The 23,400-nt window shown below is 39.5% G+C and overlaps 1 long non-coding RNA gene across 1 annotated transcript; it reads right to left on the bottom strand.

The window, feature by feature from the left end:
* Nucleotides 1-15,728: 15,728 nt before the first annotated feature.
* Nucleotides 15,729-19,004, bottom strand: LOC105495157 (uncharacterized). The gene is made up of 3 exons (XR_011609261.1): nucleotides 18,880-19,004; nucleotides 18,382-18,523; nucleotides 15,729-15,958 (listed from the first exon to the last, which is right to left on the bottom strand). It is a non-coding gene; the product is annotated as an uncharacterized lncRNA (long non-coding RNA).
* Between the last annotated feature and the right edge of the window lie 4,396 nt (nucleotides 19,005-23,400).

Genomic DNA, 23,400 nt, shown 5'->3' on the forward strand with positions numbered 1-23,400 from the left:
GCTGCAAGGTTGCTGGTCTTTCAAATTCTTTGACTTAGAATCTTTGGTTAGAGGCCTCCATGGGAGGCTGCCTTAAAAACCTTAGATACCTCCTGTCAGCAAAGTCCCTGCAGTAACCAGAGGACAGGCCTCCACAAAGCTGCTGACCGTGGTGGGTGCAGTGAAAGCCCACAGAAGGAGAAAGTGCAAAGAGATGATGAAAAGCTTCCCAAGTGATCAAGGAGAGCCCTAGCATTGTGCTTTAGAGTAGATCAGAGATAAGCGTTCCAATAAATGCAAAACTCCTATAGCTGACCAAAGCCTTGCCAATAGGAGGTGCTGAAAGAAATGTAGAATGGTTAGAGGCAACCAGGACTACAAGGTAGATTGGTATGGGGTGGGCTGGAGAAGGAGGTGAAGACAGGTCGCAGGTTGAGTTAAGACCATGACTTTTATCCAAAGCAATGGGAGGCCACTGAACAGTTCTGAGCAAGTGATCAACGCATTTGGATTTGCATTTTAAAGCTTTTTCCAGACACAGTATAGAGAACAAACAGATGCTTGGATGGAGTTAGATGAACCCACTTAAAAAGTAATCTAGAAATGAAACGGTGATAGAGCAGAGTCAGGTAGTGGTAAAGAGAATTAGATAGAATGGATAAATTTTAGGAGATAATATCTCTGAGAATTGTTGATGAATTAGCTAGGGGAGAGGTGTGCAGAGATATCAAGATTTCTGGCTTATCTGACTAGATGGATGGTGGTTTCATCCATGTGAAATTAGGAACATAGGAATGCTAGATCCTCAGGGCTCAGAAATAAGAAAGATTCACATATTCGTGCTTAGGTGGAGGCCCAACACCCAATGACTGTCTACTTTAATTCTGACAAGAGATTACCTGCCACCTGGATAATAGTTCAGTAGCAATAAGAGGAACCAGCAGGCACAGGTCAATTTCCAAATGGAGGTTTGGCAGATCTAGACAGGTATTAAGTGGTCAACTTGCTCCAGGGAGGTACCGTCATATGGATGAGATGGGACTGACTGGGAAGACAGACCTGGTATAGATAAGATTCAGGGATTACAGAACAATTTGAGAGACAATATAATTAATATTCATGTGTGTGATTCAACTATAAATCAAACATATCTCAGAGAAGTTTTAGTGGAATGAAATTATCAAGATTCTAGCCTGTGGTTGGAGACCAAATTTGGTTCCCATTCTTCTACATTCTAAATACCGCTGGAATTAACATCAAAGGGATTGTGGTAATATATATCACTAGAGTCTCCTGGAAAACATAAAGATAAGTATATTGATACATTTATATCAGGGTATTAGCTGAAGTCATTGGCAAGAACAAATAGGCACTGAGTACTTGATGAGTGCCAGGCTCTGAAATAGACACCTTGAGGATTTCTGCAAACAGGGATGATGTCTATCTTGTTTATTGTGAAATCCTTAGGACAAAAACATAGCAATATCACAAAGTATGGGTGAAATAAATAATTATTGGGTGAATGAAGAAATAAGATTTGGAGCTGTCACCTTCAGGAACTTATACTAATAAGAATTAACACTCATAATGCTAGACTTTTGCTGCTTCTTTTAAAAGGTCTATCATGTCTGTAATTATTTGTATACACATATTTTTACTCCTGTATTGTAAAGTTTGTGGTTGCAAAGACCATATCTATTCTGTTGCTGACTGTGTTCCCATTGCCTAGCATAGGATCTGACACATAATAGGGGCTCAATATATATTTGTGGCATGACTGATGGGTAGATACGCCCCAGATTCCCAGCAAGGTAGAATGTGTTCAAAGTCATAAGAGTTGCAAAAAGATTCAGAGAGTTTAGGGATCCAGAATTTACATCTTGTTTTAAGGAATCTACAAAATACAAGGAAAAGTCTGGCATTTGAGCTTGACCTTAAAGAATAGACAAAATTTTTAAAGTATGATAGGAAAAATAGAAAGTATTATTTTAGGCAAAAGAATAGAGTTATCAATGGTATCAGATGTGTTTCCGTAGGTTTTTGTGACTTTGTGCCTTTTGGAAAGTTAGTCCTATTTGAAGAAAAGTTTAATTGCAGGCACCCACAGCTGGTACCTTAAGTGCCAGATGCTGGTTTTGTTTCATAGTTAACGGTGGCGACACCGCTTAATTGTATATTTACAAGCAAACACATGTTGTTTCATGAAAACTACTTGATAATTACACAGCGACTACTGGAACCCCTGATAATTACACAGTTACACGTGTTACTACTACCAAGTTATCTCCTGATAGCTGAGTAATTAACTTGTCAACTCGGCAAATGGAGCTGGAGAGGGGAGCGTCTGAAACGTGTGTTCCTTTTCTTACAGATGTCTGTGGGTTCAGTCAGCACTTGTTGAACTTGGTATCATTCTCCTTTCAGTCACTGAGTACTTGACCTGGAGGATGAAACACTTTCTGTCTCCCTAAACTCCTTAGAGCTCTTTGGACTTCTTGTGACTTTTTAAAACATTTAACCTTGCTGAGAATTTTGGTAGTATCCATCCAACCATCCAACCATCTATCCAACCATCCATCCATCCATCCATTAATCCATCCATCACATCACAAATATTCATTGAGTCCCAACTATGTGTCAGGCCCCATGTAAGAATCACTGCTGCTGCTTCAGAAAGCAGTGTGGTATACCAGTAAAAGCACAAATCTGGTTTTGAAATCTGGAACTGCTACTTTTCAGGTAAGTGATTTTTTGCAAGTTTCCTAATCTATAAATGGACTTAATTGTGGCTAACAGTGCGGTTCTTAGGATGAGAGCTAAGGAAAAACCTTGGCATAAAATTAATGCTTAATGAATCTTACCTAACCGCTGCTTGCTCCCATCCTCAGACCCAATTAGTCTTAATTGTTTCACCTTCTCACCAAAACAGATCCTGGAATAACCTCTACTTGGGATTGTTAACATTTCTAGATATGGTTTAAATTAAAATAACTGCTGGTTTTAATTATCAAAATTCAGATGTATTAACTAGATCAACTGGGCACTTTTCAAAATATATTGCAGTTAACAGATTTTGCTAAATGGCGCCCAAACTACCTGAAATGGTAGGGATAAGTAAGATATGTAAACCTTATACATTTACTATTTAATAAAACCAATTACCACTTTAAAAATTGGGTCATAATCATGCAAAGTGTATCTCCTTAGAAGGGAGAATTCCAGAGTCCCGAGAGCCTCGGCTGTTTGAGACTTCCTGTTGCTCCCTGTTCTAGCAGTTCCTGTCCCAGCTTTAGTTCATAAGGAAGCAGCTCTCTGTCTAGAGAAGGGAGCCAGATACTGTGCAGAGACACAAACAAAATAAATGATAATATTAACACCTACTTCCGGGATGAAGTACCATATTATTGAGGCTGAGAAAGATTAAATGACTTGTCCATGTTAATGTTAGTAGGAGGTGGCAGAGTTATAATTCAAACTCATCATTCAGACTCCCAACCCATGCTCTTTATACACCACCACCCTGCCTCAACCTAATTTACACAGTGCCATGAAAAACTTGCCATCTGATGCTTAATTATTTGTTTATACTTATTAAGTGCCTACCATATCATGATAAAATATTATGCCCTGGATAAATAAATATGGTTGAAAGTAGAATTTGCTCAATGTGGACTATGTAACAAGCACCAATTTTCTATACCCATTGGATCATCTTAACGACAATGTAGGAAAGGTGCTATTGTCATTCTCACTGTATGTATACATGAAGAACCAAGGCACAGAAATCTGATATAACTTGCCTGAGGTCACATCTCCTTGCGTGCACAAATGAGATTTGAACCTAAGCTGACTCTCTCCAAAGTCCACACAGTTAGCCACCAAGCTCACTCTGCTCCGTTTTGCTACAAGGCTCAGCATAGAACAAGAGCTCACAGTCTAACAGGAAAGACAGACATGGAAACAAATACCATTCAATATGCTGGGTGTTATGATGTGTGGTTTGTGATAGAGTCGGCATCCCAAAAATCCCTAATAGTTACTGAAGGTCCCTGAGAAAATATAAAAGACATCAACCACATGTGTCCTGGTTATTCCTTGCCAGGGTTTTTGTCTGAATCCCTGCCTACTCTGGGGAGCTGGAATAGACCCCATGTGAAATAATTGGATCAGAAGTGTACTTCAGGCTGGGTGCAGTGGCTTGCGCCTATAATCCCAGCACTTTGGGAGGCCAAGGTGGGTGGATCACTTGAGGCCAGGAGTTCATGACCAGCCTGGCCAACATGGCAGAACCCCATTTCTACTAAAAATACACAAATTAACTGGGTGTGGGAGCACACATGTAATCGCAGCTACTTGGGAGACTGAGGCACGAGAATTGCTTGAGCCTGGGAAGTGGAGGTTGTAGTGAGCCAAGATCTTGCCACTGCACTCCAACCTGGGCAACACAGCAAGATTCCATCTCAAAAAAAAAATTAAATTAAATTAAATAAAAAAAAAAAGAAGGCTATGCGTGGTGGCTCACGCCTGTAATTCCAACACTTTGGGAGGCCAAGGCAGGCGGATTACAAGGTCAGGAGATTGAGAACATCTTGGCTAACATCTTTAGTAGAGATTGAAACCCCATCTCTACTAAAAATACAAAAAGAGAAAAATAAATTAGCCACGCAAGGTGGTAGGTGCCTATAGTCCTAGCTACTTGGGAGGCTGAGGCAGAAGAATGGTGTGAACCTGGGAGGCGGGGCTTGCAGTGAGCCGAGATGACACCACTGCACTCCAGCCTGGGTTGCAGAGTGAGATTCTGTCTCAAAAAAAAAAAAAAAAAAGAAGTAAACAGAGGAGAATGGTAATATTGAGCTTGGAATTATGGAATTAGTCACAAGTAATTAGTAACCCCTTATCCATTCTCTCATCCTACCAATCTGGTCCAGTGTGACCCTCTCAGTCTTGATGATTCCCTAGTAAAAGGTATACCGAGGCTAAAATGTATACCCTAGCCACAGGGAAGGATAGAGTGCCCCACTGCAAATAGCATTTTGACCTTTTCATTCCTTTCCTAAAAGATCCTCAGACATTACCAGAGTTCTCCTTCTAGCTAAAGAAAGAAGAACGATGGTGTGCACCAACACAACAGAAGCCTGGGAAAGTGCAGTGGAAGCCCAGAGGCATAGCTACATGCATGGCTTTTCAGGAGAAAGAGCAGCTTCCAGAGCAGAGAATGTCAGAGTCAAGTTTTGAAGGATGGATAGGAATTGCCAAACACATGGGAAAGCAGAGAATTACTGACAGTAGGGATATACAGAGACATAGAACAGAGAATGGTAAAAGGTTCAGTGTGCACCTGGGTACCTGGACAGGGAGAGGCAAATGATGAGATATGGCCACAGAAGTGACTGGAATAGATTATAAAGAATTTTGCTTGTCGGTTGAGTAGTTCTAATTTTTCCTGGAATTTATGGGAGATCTTGAGACATGGAACTGACATGATTTATTTTAATGAGACCAGGGATAGGAAGACAAGTTAAGAGCCTATTCAAATGTTTCAGAGCATGTGAGGTTGTGAATAGGCCAGAGACTGAACATGGGGGCTATTTATAAATAATAACCTTTAGGGTTTAGTGTCAGATATGAGGAGAGAGGAGATGGGGAAAGAAGAGATGTCCCAAAAACTTCAGTAGGAGAGAAAGAGAACGTAACATATAGAAACACAAGCAGTAAAGCCCTATAAATCTATTCTTAGGAATTAAAATGACAAAGTTTCAAAAAATATAGGCACACTTAAGCTTTAGAGCCTTGTTCAATGGGTAGGTGGTGCTGAATGTGGGTGGCAGTGGGGAAGGAAGGGAGTTTTGTTTGTTTGTTTGTTTTTGTTTGTTTGAGATGGAGTCTCGCTCTGTTGCCCAGACTGGAATGCAGTGGTGCAATCTCGGCTTACTGCAACTTCCACCTCCCAGGTTCAAGCGATTCTCCTGCCTCAGCCTCCCGAGTAGCTGGGACTACAGGTGTGTGCCTCCACGCCCAGCTAATTTCTTGTATTTTTAGTAGACGCAGGGTTTCATCATGTTAACCAGGATGGTCTCGATCCCCTGACCTCGTGATCCGCCTGCCTCGGCCTCCCAAAGAGCTGGAATTACAAGTGTAAGCCATGGCACCTGACCAAGGGAGGGAGATTTAAGTTGACTTCCAGGCTGAGCTCTTCTGTCTGAGTCCTGATGACACCCGCATTGTAGATAATAGTGTCCACTGTGGGTAGATAGCTCACTCCGAGAGAAATAAACCTGTTTTGCCAGAATGCCTTGCCAGTGGCTTCCGACTTACCTACACCTGCTCTACACCAGAATCTTAACTTTCAGGTTGGATCTACCCAGCAAAAGTACTCAATAACAAAAATGCTGGAATCTCATCTTTAACTCAAGACATTGTAAAAACAAAAGTATTACTGACAATGAGTGAACTCATTCTCTGAAATTCTAACAGCTTGTATAATAGCTAATGTTTACTGAGAGCTTCCTTTGTTCCTGGCCCTGTACTAAGTGACTTACGTACAGATTGCTAATGCCATCTTTGCTGTAATATAAGTTTAAATTTAGGTGCCCATTCTCCTCCCAAATTTCTTTGCTACAATTCTCCACAGAATTCCCAACTACCATGGGACCAAAAATAGGTCCATTGGTTATTTGGGGCAAAATGTAATCGAACTTTTATGGCTGGAATGGGATGCAGTGTGGTATAATGATAAGTGTTTGGGGTTTTGAAGTTATGGAGAACTGGCTGCAGTTCAGTTCAGTTCAAGTCAGTATAAAAGAGAGACTCTGAGCCACTAATACAGGAGTTTTAATAAATGTGTATTTATTGTAAGATAAGTACTGTGCATGTGAGGAGGTACACAAAGAAGAATGAAGACACAGTATCTGCTCCTAAGGACCCTACAGGTTATTGGGAAAAGATGGCATATAAATGGACACTTTCAAAATTAATTGGGCAATATTAAGATAGTGATAAAGAACTTTCTCTGGGTTCATGGAGAAGGAACACTTAACGCAGCCGAGATGGTTGCTGACCTACATCTTAAAAGGTAAGGAAGACATATCAGCCAGAAATGGTAAGACTCAAATTCCAGGCATAGAGATTATTATGGAAAACACACAGAAGAAGGATACATCACAGCTGTATGAAAAATTATTAAAAAAATAAAATGAAAAGCAGCGCATATTGATGATGTGAACCTCATAAAGTTCCCACACCTTTCTGAGTCCCATTTTCTCATCATAAAATGATTATAACACTTAACATTATAAACAATGTAACATTTAACATTATAAATAATGTCTAAGTCATTGGATTTTTGCAAAAATTAAAGATTAAAAACCAACCAAGTACCACAATTGTGCTTATATCAGAAATTTCCAATTGGGTAAGATATTTCACAAAAACGTTTGTTCTATGGGACGCTAATGTATGCTTTATTTAGGTTCTGTGGTTAGTTATGATTTGGAATTATGGAGTTGAACTGAGTACAAACTCTGAACAGATTTCTTTAGAACTAAAGCTTTTAATATGCTAAATTTCATTGTGAACCTTTAAGGATATGAGAAAGAATATTCAGCTTTTCCAAAGTCTTTTTTTTTTTTTCCTAACTGAGCGCCCCAAGGGACTCATGTTCCATAATCACTCTAGGAAATATTGGCCAAGACCTGACCAGCATATAAAATACCTTTCATAGCTTCAGTCCATCTGACTCTTACTTTTGGAGCAATACTATTTTATCGGTTCATATCAGTTCATCATTTTATTTGATGGTCAGAACTTTTTCTAACCCATGACAAGTCTAAGTCTATGTCAACAATAATCCATATTAATGAAGGGTTCTATATGTTGAGGTCATTGGAGAGTTCCCTTTCAATCCTTTAAATGGCTCGTTCATGAGAAGGGTTACACTTTAATCCTTGACCTCTTAAGTACTGGAACTATCGTCTAGATCATAACCTACAACCTTATAAGTAAGGAGGCAGACTGATGTGATGGCTCTGAGTTTCACAGCATGGAGAAAATCACTTAGATGCTCTTCTGGGCCTCAGTTTCCAATAAAAAGAGGATGTTTGTTATTGGTAATCAGCAACCCCCTAGGATTCTACAAAGTGTCATATCATAGGTCAACCTACAGACTACTCAATCTGAAACACTGAAATTAATAAGGTAGGAAGCCATGGCTTAGAAAACAGAATTTCATAGTTCCACATGGATTCTATATTCTGTAATACCTGGGCAGGAATGGAAGGAGTCCAAGCAAGAGTGGATGAGCCAAGTGGAAGAACAGTATTTCCAGCTAGCCTAAGGTACTCTGAAAGAAAATAAGGCCTAACAGTTGGCTTGTGTTATACTGAGTTGATGAAGGGAAGTGGAACTGGGAAGACCTGGAAGAAAGTTATTTGTTTGAGTGATATTCATTCAATTCAGGCAACTTCCTAATCTCTACCCAGAGTTCTTCCAAAGCTATAGACCTGTATATCCAGCTGCCCAGAAGACATCTCCACCTACCAATTCACAGACATCTCCAACTTAATGTGTTTAAAAGAGAACTTGTGTGTTTCCTCCTCTACATATCTCTGATATGGAGTCCAAGACAGTTCCCAGAGACGCTAATGGTCTAGGAAGTCAATTTCTTCCATCAGATTGGGCAGTCCTGATAGCCTTCATCTGAAAGTGAACAGGAGATATTTACCAGGGACTTGGCATTTCCTTCATCTTCAGGGCTTTCACTTGTGCTGTCTTATTTAACCCCTAATAAAAAACATTTATTAGGTGTCATTATTCTTATTTTTACAAATTATAAAAGTGAAACTTTGAAGGAGTAAATGATTACGCAAGGTTATACAGTTAGTTAAGTCTGGGAGCTGAAATTCCTACCTACACTTGACTCCAAACCCTGCATTCCTTTAACTAGGCTGTCTCCAGCCCTGAGAACACCAAAGAATTGGTGCAGATAATGCTAGAGCACAGGGTTGCTGAGCTCTGGTCCTGGGGAGAGAGGCTGTATCATGCTCTGTGTCGTGCTGTCTGTCATGAGTAAGCATGGTAGAAATGATCATTGTCACTAGGAGAGAGTAATAGAACTATCAGGCAGGGAAAGAAATGTTAGGATACAGGTTCAGCAACTGTCACACGTGATAGATTAGGAGGATTTTATTTCCTGTACACATCACCTGAGCAACACACAAAAACACATACATACACACTCCCCACTGTAGTGCCTTCTCTCTCTCTCTCTCTCTCTTCCTCTCTCTCTCTCTCTCTCTGACTGGTTTCTGTGGAAAAAATGTACAAGATACATTTTAAACTTAAAATAGAGAGCAGCTCACGTTTTATTGATAACTCTCATTTATTGAGCACCTATGGTAAGCTTGTGCTCTATAAGCCAACCCAACCTAATTCTCACAGCATTCGTCTGAAATGGGTCTTATAAATGGTATTTTGGAGACGAAGAAACTGAGGCACAGAAAGTTTAAAAATTGCTTGAGGTCACACAGCTAAGCCAGGGTGCAGGGCTAGGAGAATGAGCATACAAACACAGGTCTGTCAGGCTTCAAAGCCCAGGATTTCACCAGGACACTTGGCTGCCTCAGCAGGCTCACTCAGTGTGGTGCTGGGTGGACAATCTTGCCAAGAGGGCTCCTGGTGAAGAAAATTATTTTTTAAAATCACTGTTCCTTCCATTGTGTATAACTTTCCATACACACAGCTCAGCTGGGAAAGTATATATCTATATACCAAAGAGAGCTCATATCCCTTCTCTCTGGAGCAGACAAAACCTCTCACAAATGCTATTTCATCCTGGTTCACCTGAGAATTGTATGGGGGAAGCACAGAACATTTCTTGTTGCCAAAGACAAGGCCCAGAATTCTCACATCAGTGCTGCAAGACTGACACCATGTGGCCAAGTCAGCCTCCCGAGGCCCTCCCTGAACCACCTCCCACAGGTTGGAGGCTCACCAGCCTTCTCAGACTTTCTAAGGAAGGCACCTAAGAGGACAGAACAGCAAAGAAAGAACCAACCACCAGGGTGGGGAGCTGCTGGTAGAGTCTATTTGCTCTCTACAGAAGGCAAATACTACTGCAAGTGGCCAACTACAAAACTAGGCTGTGGCACAGGAGAACAAGAAACTAGACTTTTTTTTTCTTCTAATTTCTGTATTTATTTATCCCTTATCTTGTTCTAAATATAGTAGGCAACTAAAAAGTTGCATTGAAATTCCACTATGTAATCCAACTTATAATTTGGTGGGCAAGATGAAGCAAAGAGAAACAATGGTAGAATTTTTTTAAAAAAACCCTTACATTTGAAATGAGGCAATCTAAAACATGCATAACTAGAAATGCAATACAAGGATTGTCTCTGCATCTCCTATATGCCAGTGGAAAGGATGGAGGCCTCATGGTTATAGTCTGAGATAAAAATAAACCATAAGGCAATGAAGAACACAACTGTTCCTAATACTACTAGCAGAAAAAAAAAAAATCCTGAAGTCATTTTAGAGAGGACAAGATGTAAAGGTCATGAACAATGTCAGTTCACGGATAAGCATAATTGGCCCAAATGATCTTTTAAGATCAGCAAATCAGAAAGCCTGAACACTTCAACTCATCCTCTACTTTTGCATTCTTAAAATAGTACAAGCTTTTTTCCTCATTATTGGTTTTGATTTTTTGTGTGTGTGCGTGTGTATAGAATGTTTTGTGCTTCCCCTTTAAATGATTGCTGCCAATTAGTTTTGTCTGTCTAAAATGCAATAAGATTCCATTTTAAGAAGTCGATGCTGGGCTTTTACTGAGGAACACAATAAATTAATCATTAAATCAATCGTATTGATTGAAGCTTGCAAGACACGAAAAATTGCAGAGCAAGGAATATTTCCACGAAGAGGTAGGAAAGGACTTCAGCATCCTGGGGGAAGGTGAGTAAGTATGCTGTGATAATACTGTTTCATTTCTTCCCTGGGATATGAGCTTCATTTATCAACTCTACAATAAATACGATGACCATTTAATTTCAAACATTTACCGTAAATAATAGCTTCCATTTATTAAGTGCTCACTAAGCACTCTATTCTAAGCTTAGTGCTTTCATACATTATGTCACATAACCCTAACAATAAATCTGGTTGGAGCACATCTCTATCCCCATTTTATAGAAGAGAATACTGAGGCTGATGTGCATGAGTAACTTGTTCAGAGTGACCCATCTAATGAAAATGTCTGGCTTGGAACCAACCTCTGAGTGAACCAAAAGCCCATGCTCTTAACACTGAATTATATCTTAAATTAATAAAATAATAGAGAGAGAGGCTTGAAATTCTGCAGCATGCTTCCCTACCTGTTTTCAGGGATGCCTGTGCCTCCTCAAAGTGTGCCAACCCAGTGTAAGGAAATAGAGTTTTGGAGCCAAGATTAGGTTTTACTTGGAAGACAATGAATATTGGTTACCAAAGCCAAGGCAATGAGCAGAGTTGCAGGTTAAGAACTAAGACACCAAGGAGCACCCAATGCAAAACGCTGAGATGAGAGCTGATGGACATAAACACCAAGGCAGATAGGAGGCATGGAGTGGGGGTGGAGGGGTGTGTCAGAGTGTTTTATTATTCCCATGAGGTGGCACAAAGAGTCTTTGGCAGAAACTGCCGAGGACTTTGGGCATATGCAGGCTTAGTCTTCAACTTTCGAGTCCACAGCATGTACCTTAAGCACATCATTTAAGATTCTAAGTCTCAGTGTCCTTATCTATAAAATGGGAGCAGTCACACCTCCCTCAAAGTGCTGCTGTGAAGTTTAAGTGTGATAATGTATGTGAAGCTCTTAAAAGAGAATATCTGGTACAGAGCCGGTGGCCAAAAAGGATGGTTCCTTTCTCCCCTGTTTTACGCTCCCTTGGCAGAGCCTCTTTGAAGGAACTCCTGTACTGGACTTGGTAGTGGAGTGCTCCTACCCCCAGCTTTTCCCAACAGACCGAGTTGGCTTATCTCTTAACACTCTAAACAGCAGTCCCTCAAGAAGGTCTCCCTTGTCCTGCTACCTGTGACCAGTTACAAAATCATAATCTGCTAGACAAGGATGTGGAGGGAGGGAAAGTGAGAGTGTTGATGACTCCAACACTATTTCCTTACACTGTGTTGACACACTGTGAGGAGGCATGAGCAGCTCTGAAAACAGGTAGAGAAGCACGGACGTGAGGGATTAATGAAATAGCAATGCAGTGTTCATCAGGATGATGCCGATGATAGGGTGTCTGCTTTGTCACCAGATTCTCTGCTCATTTTCATGGGATAAAGCAGTCTGTTTTCAGAAGACCGTCTTGATTCTTAAAGAAGCAAAGACAGATGGGAACCTACGCTGGTCTGTCCTGCCACCTTCTTTTCTGGAAATAGACCCTCTTCCACGCTTAGTGCCAGAAGTAGACTTCTTTTCAGGATGATTTGCATGGAAGACTCATTCAAATGGAAAAAGAGGCAATATGACTTAATGAAATACTCCCTCCACCCCCCCCCCCCACCACCCACACATGTACAAATCAAGTGAGGTTTTATTTTGCTGGGCAACTTCTTTCGACGGAAGTAGACTCATTGGCCAATTTAAAATAAAGGTGGTTATTTATTCACGCCACCACCTCTTGAAGAGGCCAGAACTAAAAGGAGAAGAAGAAAAGTCTCGATTACAGTTGCAGCTGCACTTAAGGGCTTGTTGAGTATTCAGCTGAGATTTGAGCTTGAAATTCTGGTACCAGATACAGTTTAGGATTCTAGGGAGGAACAGGAAATGGCCTAACTCAGAGTATTCCTTTTCACTTATTGAGTCCATTTATTTTATGGTTCTGACCACATGCCAAAACCATTTGGAGTCTTCAAGAGTTTAAATAGCAATGTCCAATTAATAAGGCATAAAGCCCTGCAGCTTCCTCACCCCCGTGCATTTAGACAGCCCTTCTCCATTCTGAATGTCTAATTGATAGGAGACGCTTGCAGGCCTGTGTTCTACATCTATGCTCAGGATGAGAGCAGTGAGAGTGGCTTCCAGAATCAGTTCCTCTGCTTGGAGGCATTTCCCAACCCTATACTGAGCAGTCACATCACAAAGAATGACAGTTCTTCATGGACGTTGTGTCTGTGGTTGAAGTAGGATGAAAGTTCTGGTAGTTTTATTTCATTCTGAGACATTCTGGAACATTTTAGCAATGAATTTGTCTCCTGGATTTTTTGAACTAAGAACTCCCCATGTATTATTTTCATAATGAGACATTCTGCTGTGGGATTGATGAAATAGCATTGCAGTGTTCAAAGTGACAGTTAAAGCTGTTTTTTTTTTTTCCAGCAATGTATTCATCCTTTGGAAATGATTATTTTTAAAAGTTCATGTTTAGATTTTAGATTTTACCTTTACTTGAACAAACTGGAAAGTATCTGTGAAACAACTTTGTTCCAAGAATATTCTATTATATTTAATGGGACAGTCCATTAAACTTTTCCTGATTTGTTTTTGTTTTTTAACTGGTTTTTAGATGATAACAGGTATTCACCACCCAATTTAGAAAGAATAATAAGCTCTCTTGTTTTTTTTTCTGTTTGTTTTGTTTTTTTGGCCAAGTCTTTTAGTTTTGGGGAAGGGAGGAGAAGGATCTACAATCTCTTCCCTCTATAATTTGTAGATTACACAAACCCTTGTGCTTTTAATAGATGGTTCCTTATTAGACAGCACAACAGAATAAAATAATTGTCCTCTATTATCCTTGAGAGGCAGGGCCAAGTTTCCCCCAAAGACATTACCATATCAAACAACTGCATTAAATGAAATATGAAACACAGGCTTTATGGGAAACCTTTGGATTTCTCCCTCCTGCCAAAGGGGTTCTAAAAGATGATCCCCTTTGTTATGGATGGCTCTGGCATTCCTCTAATAGGTGTACCAGATGAAAGATGACTAAAGACATCCCAGATGGAAGAGTTGGCTAACAGCAGCACCATAAATACCTGATGGATATACAAGCCTCCTGGCGTGAAATATGGTCTTTGTTCTGATTTACACTTTTAGTACATATTTAAAAGAATGCTACATTTGCCGGGTGGGGGGAACGGGCATTTCAAAAAACTTTAGATTTGTGGGGAGAGGTTAAAGAAAGCCTCTTTCTACTCCTTGACTGAACATTATTATGTTTTCCTCATCAGAGCCACATCTTTCTCTCCAGAACCTATTGAAAGGGGACATCTTCATTTGTCTGAACAGTTTTTTTTTTTTTTAAATTGCTAGAGATGGCAAATTTCGTTCTTCTACATCGATTCTGAGTAATTTTGTTGGATGAAAAGCTGTAATGTTGTGGAAATAGTGTTGACCTATGATTCCAGAGATAGGACTCTCTATTTTCATAAAACTCTGTGTTTACTACTGTTTCACTGTTGGCAACAGTGCTATGCCTGGGACTTAGTAGGGCTCTTAGTAAATATTTGTTGTTGAACTGAGCCTCAGTTTTCTCAGTTGCAAAATGGGAGCTAGTAATATCTACACCATAGGGATTCAAACGACATTTAATGAGAGCCTCTGTGTGCTACACTCCATGCTCAGCACTTGGTTCAAGAAACCTATAGGATGGAAGGGAAATGAGTGACACATATCAACACATGTGAAGTTATCATGTATCACTTCAAAGCTTGAATTCTTAAGTCAAGCAAACCTTAGGTCAAATTCCAGCTCTGCCACTTACTAGCTCAGTGACCTTGGGAAAATTATTTAACCCATCTTGGCTTCCAATAGTCAGTCGGTGAAATGGAATAAGAAAAGTTCCTACTTTACAGGGCTACTATAAAGATTAAATAAAGTGATACATTCAAAACTCTTAAGAAATTGCCTGCAAATAATAAGTACTCAACAAATCTCAGTCAGTATCTTGGTTGTACTTAATAAAACCAAGTGCCTAGAATGAACTCTTCACTACTTTTCCCTGATCAAACCGTATCTGGAATAATATTTTTATTCTTGGATATCACAATTTAAACAGATGTTGGTACATTCAAAAAGTAATCTCTGAGAAAATGAAAGGTTTGGACATTATGTCATATGATAAAAATGGTGAAATGATCTAATAATTTGGTTTAAGAAAAAAAGCCATCACTATAGACATATTTGAAGAGGAATTCAAGTCTTACGGAACTTTTAAGGGCAAAACAGGCACCATATGGCAGGGAGGTAGACATTTCTATTTAGAAGAGAAGTTTCTGATACTTAAGCCTTTTTGAAAATTGAATTTTCTGTTTCATGTAGAAATTAATCCCCAACCACTAAAGTTAAGAGAGTAAACATCTTTTCTGTGACATGGATGCAAGCATAAGGTAGAAGATGGGATTTTCTTTAACCTGAAATATTGTGTGAGTCCACATAGGTAGTAGAGGTCTGACTCTCCTAATATTATATATTGGATGGCAAAAATCCAGGGACATCCCGGCTCTCCAGCTACTTAGTGGTAAATGTGTGCTACAAATTCATTCTGCTAATTCTATTCCATTTTTAGAAAGTCATCACTTCACCGCAGGCTTCTGTAAGTGTCCTTCCTCGTGTACAAGGCCAACTTCTTCACATTTCTTCTCAATTACGTTCGTTCCCATGTTCGCTAAGTTTAGATCTTAAATTTCTTCCTTTTTGCTCCCTGTTACCTAAAATCATGCTCCGAGCTCTCCTGCTTTCCTCTATCTTACACTTCATTTTTCATCTTCTATCTTGGTCAATAATGTGTTTCTGTTGCCTCCAGTTGCTCAACTCCCATTTACTCCTCAATCCACCAACATTCCCAACACTTGACTGAAACAATCCTGGCAAAGGTCACTCAGATCTTTCTTAGGCCAAGTCTAATAGATCTCTTCTAGACCTTCGCATATCGTACTTCCCTTCTCCTCATCTTCACAAGCTTGTATCTTTCTGCTCACCCTCATTACACATTTAAATATGCTGGAGGGATAGAGAGAGATTATGCAAACAGAGAGAACAGATTATCATTAGCATACAGGCAGGACATTTTGAGAGTGTTTAATAGATATGGCGAATGGTTCATTTTGTTCACTTTGGCTTACATATAATGTTGGTGGTGGGGCATAATAAAATTTTGCAAGGGCTTAAATTCTAGGCTAAAGTATTGAGAATTCATCATATCTATAAAAAGAAACCACTTCAGGCCGGGCGCGGTGGCTCAAGCCTGTAATCCCAGCACTTTGGGAGGCCGAGGCGGGCGGATCACGAGGTCAGGAGATCGAGATCATCCTGGCTAACACAGTGAAACCCCGTCTCTACTAAAAATACAAAAAATGAGCCAGGCGCGGTGGCGGGTGCCTGTAGTCCCAGCTACTCAGGAGGCTGAGGCAGGAGAATGGCGTGAACCCGGGAGGCAGAGCTTGCAGTGAGCCGAGATCCCGCCACTGCACTCCAGCCTGGGTGACAGAGCAAGACTCTGTCTCAAAACAAAAACAAAAGCAAAAACACTTCATAAGTCTTAGCAGAAAATTATCATGATTTTAAATGATGATATATTGGATAAAAACTTGTGGCAGAAAGGCCATTTAGGAGGTTACCGTAACGGTCCAGACCCATTTATTTTCCCTTCACTTTCTACCTAGTGAATTGTGTTGTCTCACTTGAGGAAATGGCATGCAAAGTGAGTACTTGCTTGATGTCAGAACAGAAGTTCCCATTTTCACCACTATCATGAATAGAGCCCTCCACACGTGGGCATGGAGACTGGATCTCCTGGAGATGGTTTCGGGGAGGATGGAGAAAGGGCATGAAACAGCTTTGAAACACATAATATGAATTCCAATTATCCTTCAATTCTTTTGATTTGTTTTCTTCTAGAGAGAAAAAAATCATTTTGGTCCTCTATATTTTTAGCACCTCTATAACACTTGCTAATCTTCAGTTTTAAAAAAGAAAGTACACCTCAGGCACAAAGCCTTCCAGGCACTACTGTCTATAGCAAGAATTTAATCACACTATTTTGTTTTCATTTATTTAATTTTGTTATTACCATCTACTTATGGGAAGTGAAATTGCTTTTCCATTTATGGTAGCATTATACATCTTCCTTTTAAAATGCATTTACAAAAGTAAAATTTAAGAAGGAGGGGTGTTGACTTATAGAAAAATGGTTAAATAAAAGTAGAAGTGTTGTGTAGACATGGTGAAATATGAAAGGGAACACCAGTGAATTGAGTATGGAAAATCATAGTTTCTTAAAAAAAAATGTGGAATTTTGAGTGAGACAAAATTGGTTTAATGTCCAAGGTCTACTGAACAATTTACTTAAACTGTTTTGGTCTTAGTTTCTTCATTGACAACAACGAAGAAAGTAATACCTACTTAGTAGGACTATTCTGAGGAATGAGAAGAAGAAACATTTCAAAGGTACTTAGCATGACACACTGTTGATAACAAAGTAAACACATCATACATTTCAGTTCTCCCTTTCTTTTCCTCCTGCTGACTGCTGAGATCAGCCATTGCTTCCTGTTCCTCCAGTCCCCAGTTCACACTGTAACTTGTGGGCAGGCCCTGGTGTCTAACAGCTGCTGAGTGAGCTCTTTCCTTGCCAGTTTCTGCTGCTGACAGCCTGGCACAGGGCCTGCAGTCCAGCTCCCAGGGATGATTAAATGAATGGCAGCAGGTGGCAGGGACTCCCAGACATGCTTAGCCTGCAGACATCTTTCCTTCTTCTTCTTTATCAAGAAGTAAAATCGTTCTTCCTCTTCTACCCTTCTATGTGCAATGCAGCTAACAACCTGCCCTGTTGTTTGGGCCCCTATGGAGAAATTTAGGAGCTCAAATACGTGCAGTCAAAACAGAAAGAACCAGCTAATTTCTGGCTCCCTAAGAATTCTTCACCAGTTGTAAAATAAAATACTATTGCATCTCTTACAAGCTTGGAGAAGGCATTTAGTTTCCTTGTCTGAGCCACAATTTTTCTTTCTGCAAAATGGAGGTGTTATGATCCTCTTTTTGGGATTATTGAGAGAATGTAAAAGGATTCCAGTATAGTGCCTGGCTCCTGCATATGAAAGTTGCTCTATGGATATTCATCCTTTCTGAGCATTGCTACATTTATGAACAGAATCACAGTTTCAGAGCTCGAATTCAGAAGAATTTGCAGATTATTAAATCTTTTCTCCTAACAGAAGCAAGAATTTTCTGCATTCTTCAGCTTAAAATTTTTTACTCTCCAGCTCTCTGCTTTGAAGTCATTTTAGTGTCATTGTTTGGCAAATTGCATTTTTTATACAGTTGATTCTAATACTGAGTCTAAATTTGCCTTCATTTCTCTGTTATTCTTTCTAGAGTAAGACTGGATTAATCTAAGGTGTCATCATTTATTCAGTGTTATTCACCTGCTTCCAGGTGGCTTCTGCTCTATTATTTCTCCAACCTCTCTGATTCCCATTGAGAATTTTCCTGCTGTTTTTGGATTCTCAGCACCAGATGGTTTTTCTTTAACCTATGGTTGGTCCCAGGAGCCTCATTATGGTCATTCTGAAAGAGTGCAGAAAGAACCCCTAAGACCTTCAGACAAATATCTTGTATTATTCTGGAATTTCTAGGCCGCGTAGAAGGGTGGTTAATAATCTAGCAATCTAAATGGGAGGAGAAGTTCAGAACTCATAGAAAGAAGTCAGAAAGATTGAAGGAGGAGAGTGGCCTTGTGGCAGGCTGGGGAACAAACACTGAAGAGAAGAATAAATTCAGAATAGTATGCCCAGTACATAGACCAAAATCATACCAGGTAGAACTGGAAGAGGCTTTGAATTCACTAGTGATTTCATTCTAATATTATTGGTGAGAAAGTTGAGAGCTGCCATGGAGAAATGATATGTACAGTCATTCCATACCTGAGTTAGATTCTAATTCTCTGACGCCTGGCCCAGTGTTCTTTCTCCCATACTTCATTGTTCTTTGCCTGCTCACTGCTACTCTTCCTCCTGATGGTTTCCCCCAGCCTCCAAGCCTCATTAGATCACAGTCAGTGGACCCATTTTTAGTTCTACAGAATCTGCACAGGAATTAGACATCCAACAAGGCTCTTAAAGTCTTTAATCCTTAGAATCAATGGGTATAAAAATCTAGGATCTGGGAAGGAGAATTCAGATAGCCTAGTACAAATCTTTAGTCACAGAAGGAAAAAAAAGAGATGAAAAGAAAGCCCCGGATTTGCTTTCCACAGGTTACACATCTTGTTACTGGCATAACAATATCTGATTTTACTGAATGGTTATTATGTACCAGATGTAGTGTGCTGTGATTTTTACAATTATTATCTTATTTATCACTCTCAAAACTCAATGAGATATGTACAATGTTGCCTGCATTTTTTAACAAGGAAACAAAGGCATGGAGCACTGACTTATCTTACAAGACGTTGTACAGTAAGTCAATGGGTGGCAGAGCTAAGATTTAACCCACTTGTGTTTTAACCATTACCCCAAACTACTCAGTATTTTTGCTACTCAAGCTCCCTCCAAAACAGTAGAGCACTTTCCTATCAGTACCTAAGACACACCCATCCTTGTTATTTTAAAGTCACCTAGAGAACAAAAGAACTTTACAAAGTCACACATTTGAAAGAAAATGTCCAACGTTTCACACCACTAGAGGAATATCAAGGAATTACAACCTTGGACTAGAGATGCTAAATTTGAAAAGAGCATTTTTGGCTCATTTCTAAAGAATTTGAATTTACCTGGGAGCCAAATGATTAAGCCTTAAGCAAAATAAGCCAGGATCCAAGCCTGCTCTTATCTCCAAACTGGAAGTGAGGGATTTCGATTTTGTTCAACTCTGCTATGCTAATGTATCCATAGTGAAGCAAGTGCTGTTGGAGGAAAGTTGGCTTAATTGGTTTAGTGCAGAAAGTACAGACTTTATTGTCATCCATTTGTTCAACAAACTATTTACTGAGCATCTACTACATGTTAATATGTGATTTGCAGTCCCTGCTCCCTTACAGTGAATCACAGTATGATATAGTAAATACTACATAGAGGAGTTTTGTCATTTGGCATATACTGATCACCACTGGTATACAAGGCACTGAGGTAGGTGGCAGGAACAGAGACAAATAAGTAAAAACTGGCCTTGTATCAAATTTGCTCACAGTAGCAGGGCAGGTGAAAATGTAAAATTCAATGTGGTATTATCAATGCTTTTACAGAGGTCAGTACCTAATGTTGACAGCAGCAAAAAACAGTACCTAATTCTCCCTGGATAAGAGATCAGACTGGAGTGAGAAAAAAAAAAAAAAAAAAACACACACACACACAGGAGGGAAACACTTCTAGTTTCCATGTACTTACATGAGAGTTTATGTTCAAAAATCTCTCCAGTTATTTTTTTTATGCCTGTGGTAAAATTAAAACACACTCTTTATATAGAAATAGTAGAATAGAAAATACAGAGAAATGGAACTTAAAAAACCGTATTACCATTGTTAACATTTGGCTTCATTTGTCTGATCTTTTATATGGTTAGGCTTTTTGCAGTTTTTTTTTTTTATTTTCATACAAAAATCAATAAACTCAACTAACATTTGTTGATTACCTTCCATGTGCAAGACATTGAAGATACAGAGATAACTATGACCTGCCATCATGATTCAGATGATCCGGTCATAAAGACACCCACTTCAACAGTTGAGTCTTAGACACTGATGAGTGCAACAGGAAATACTGACAGAGACAGCTCAGGAAACACGTAACAAATTCTTCTCTGCTCTACTGTACGTACTAATTTAAATCCTATTATCCTTTTAAAAATATTATAACACAGTCATTTTCCATTTAATGAGAACTGTTTTGTAAGATCCTCATACTGTATGTCAAATAAACTATTCTTTATTTAAACAGAACTTCAGCTGTTCTGTGATATTCGCAATTATAAATAACTCAAATGAACATCTTTGAGTATTACACATTTTTTTCCTCTTTCCTTTGGCCTTAAAATACAATTAGTGGCTCAATTTTCTTTCCCAAAAGCCACTTCCTGCATTTTATATACCAGTGAGCTGGTGTTCAAAGGCATTAAGTTGTTTGACCATGTTAAAATAATCAATAAGCAGTTGATCCAAGCCTGGAATGCAGAGTATTCAGTTTTCAGGGTGATGTCTAAAGACTAAGACAAAAATATTCCTCTAGGTCAGGGTTTTTCAAACTTAGTACTATTCATATTTGGGCTAGATAATTCTTTCTTGTGGGAGAGTGCCTTGTGTTTTTAGGATGTTTAGCAGCATCTTTGCCAATAGCATCCCACATACGCACCGGTTATGACAACAAAAACTATTCCCAGATATTGCCGAACACCCCCTGGGGGATAGCCAATTTCCCCGTCCCCCCCTTCCATTGAGAGCCACTGCTCTAGGGGATCCCTGCTGCATAGATTTTGAAAGCTGTGGTGATGACCCTCATTGAGAGCAATGCCATTAAGAAGTCATCCTTTTCTCTATCGAATAGATTTTGATTCACGACCATATGTAGACAAGTGGAGAAAGTGTAACTTACCTGTGAAACCTCAGCAAATTCAGGATAAAATATCTATAAATGCCTTGAAGCTAAGCTACCCTAAAGAACAAGAGGAAATACATTATTCTGGAAGGCTTTTAGGATTCAAGCTGGTGTCCAAGAGAATATATGATCCACACAGACAATAAAAGGAAGGAAAAGAACATGGAAACAGACGTCAAATCCATGGCTGTTATGGTCTTCCAAGCTGCAGATCTTCTAGGATTTCTTTCAAATGACAAACCATATGGAGAGCTCATCTACCTTGCAAAAGTGTTTATGAGTCCTTGGGTAGTGATGCGAGGCCTTGGGAAGACTCTGGCAGTCAGTAGGGAAGACTGTAAAACTGGAGGAATCGCCTTCAGCTCATGCACAGGTGTCTGACTTCTTAGAACACAGAATTAAGATAATCAAAATCTTATAATGGGTCCCCATACGTGGCTACTGACTGCATCTCTTGCCCTTCTGATTTCAAGGGATCAGGAAAGAATAGTGCTAGTGAGTCTCCATAAACCCATTCGGCATAAAGTAAGCAGGATTTGGCACAAGTAAGCTTCGTTTGAACTGCTCTCATATGGATATAAAAAATAATCAGAACTGGGTAGAAACTGGCATGGAGGTTTACCTTGAGATAAATTGCCATTCCACATAAGGGATAAAATGTTTTGTCAAAAGAAGACTGGGACACTGTTCTTTCTCATTCATCTCCACCTCATGTGTCTTCAATCTGATGACCAAATTCTTGACCAATAGTAAATAGACTCCTAACTGTGGCAGAGGGGAAAGAAGCTCTAGAAATTACTAGTTGAGTGTTCTTGGGTAGGTTTCATCACTTCTCTGAACTCTAGCTTATTAAATTAAACAACTACTTCCTCAGGTTGTTTCAGGATTCAGTGAGATGATAGATAACTTATCTAGCACAGTATCTGTTATATGCTAAGCACTCAATAAATGTTAGCTGTTTTTCCCTTTATCACTTTTAAACAGTTGGACTGTGCACTACTGAGCATTCTTCTTATGTTGAAGGCCTTTTGGCATTTTGCTAAATAAACTGTTTAATTAAAATCCAGCGCAGAGTGGGATAATAGCCTCCATGAGGGAAGGGATCATGTCTGTCTTTTTCTCTAATATATTACCTTGGTGCTTGCCATGTATTAGATGCCTGAGAAATCTTTGCAGAAATAATTGAATATATGAGTATATGAATGAATCATTTGATCATACAATAAGGTCCTGGTATTGGGAAATGGAAAGATAACATTTATTCAGTGCTTATCCTGTGCTAATCATCTTGATATACACTCTCCAGTCACTGATCTATTCAATTTTCTCAATTTTTATTCCATTTTTGGAAGATGAAGCTACAGCTTAATTAACTTGACTAAGGTCATTTGGCCACTAAGGGGTTTAGCTAACCTAGAAAACCAAGTTTGTCTACTTTTCTAAGCCTGCTTTGGGAAGTCATGGGACTGGGAGCTACCCAAAGCAGAGACCAATTCTTAACCATCTTTAATTCCTGTATCAGTTAAATTACATATCCCGAAAATATATGATGAAGTCCTAACCCCTAGGACCTCAGAATGGGGCCTTATTTGTAAATAGGATCATTGCAGATCTCATAGTTAAGATGAGATAGTCCACTATGACTGGTATCATCAAGAGAAAAAGAGAGACACGCAGGAAGAATATGGGATGAAGGAGGCAGAGACTGAAGTGATGTATCTACAAGCCAAGGAATGCCAAGGATGATCAGCAAACAACACAAGCTGGAAGATGTAAGGCAGTGTTCTCCCCTGTGGGTTTCAGAGGGATCACAGCCCTACAGACACCATGATTTCAAACTTCTAGCCTCTAGAACAG

Source organism: Macaca nemestrina, chromosome 1 (genome assembly GCF_043159975.1).
Source record: "Macaca nemestrina isolate mMacNem1 chromosome 1, mMacNem.hap1, whole genome shotgun sequence".
Lineage (NCBI taxonomy): Eukaryota > Metazoa > Chordata > Mammalia > Primates > Cercopithecidae > Macaca > Macaca nemestrina.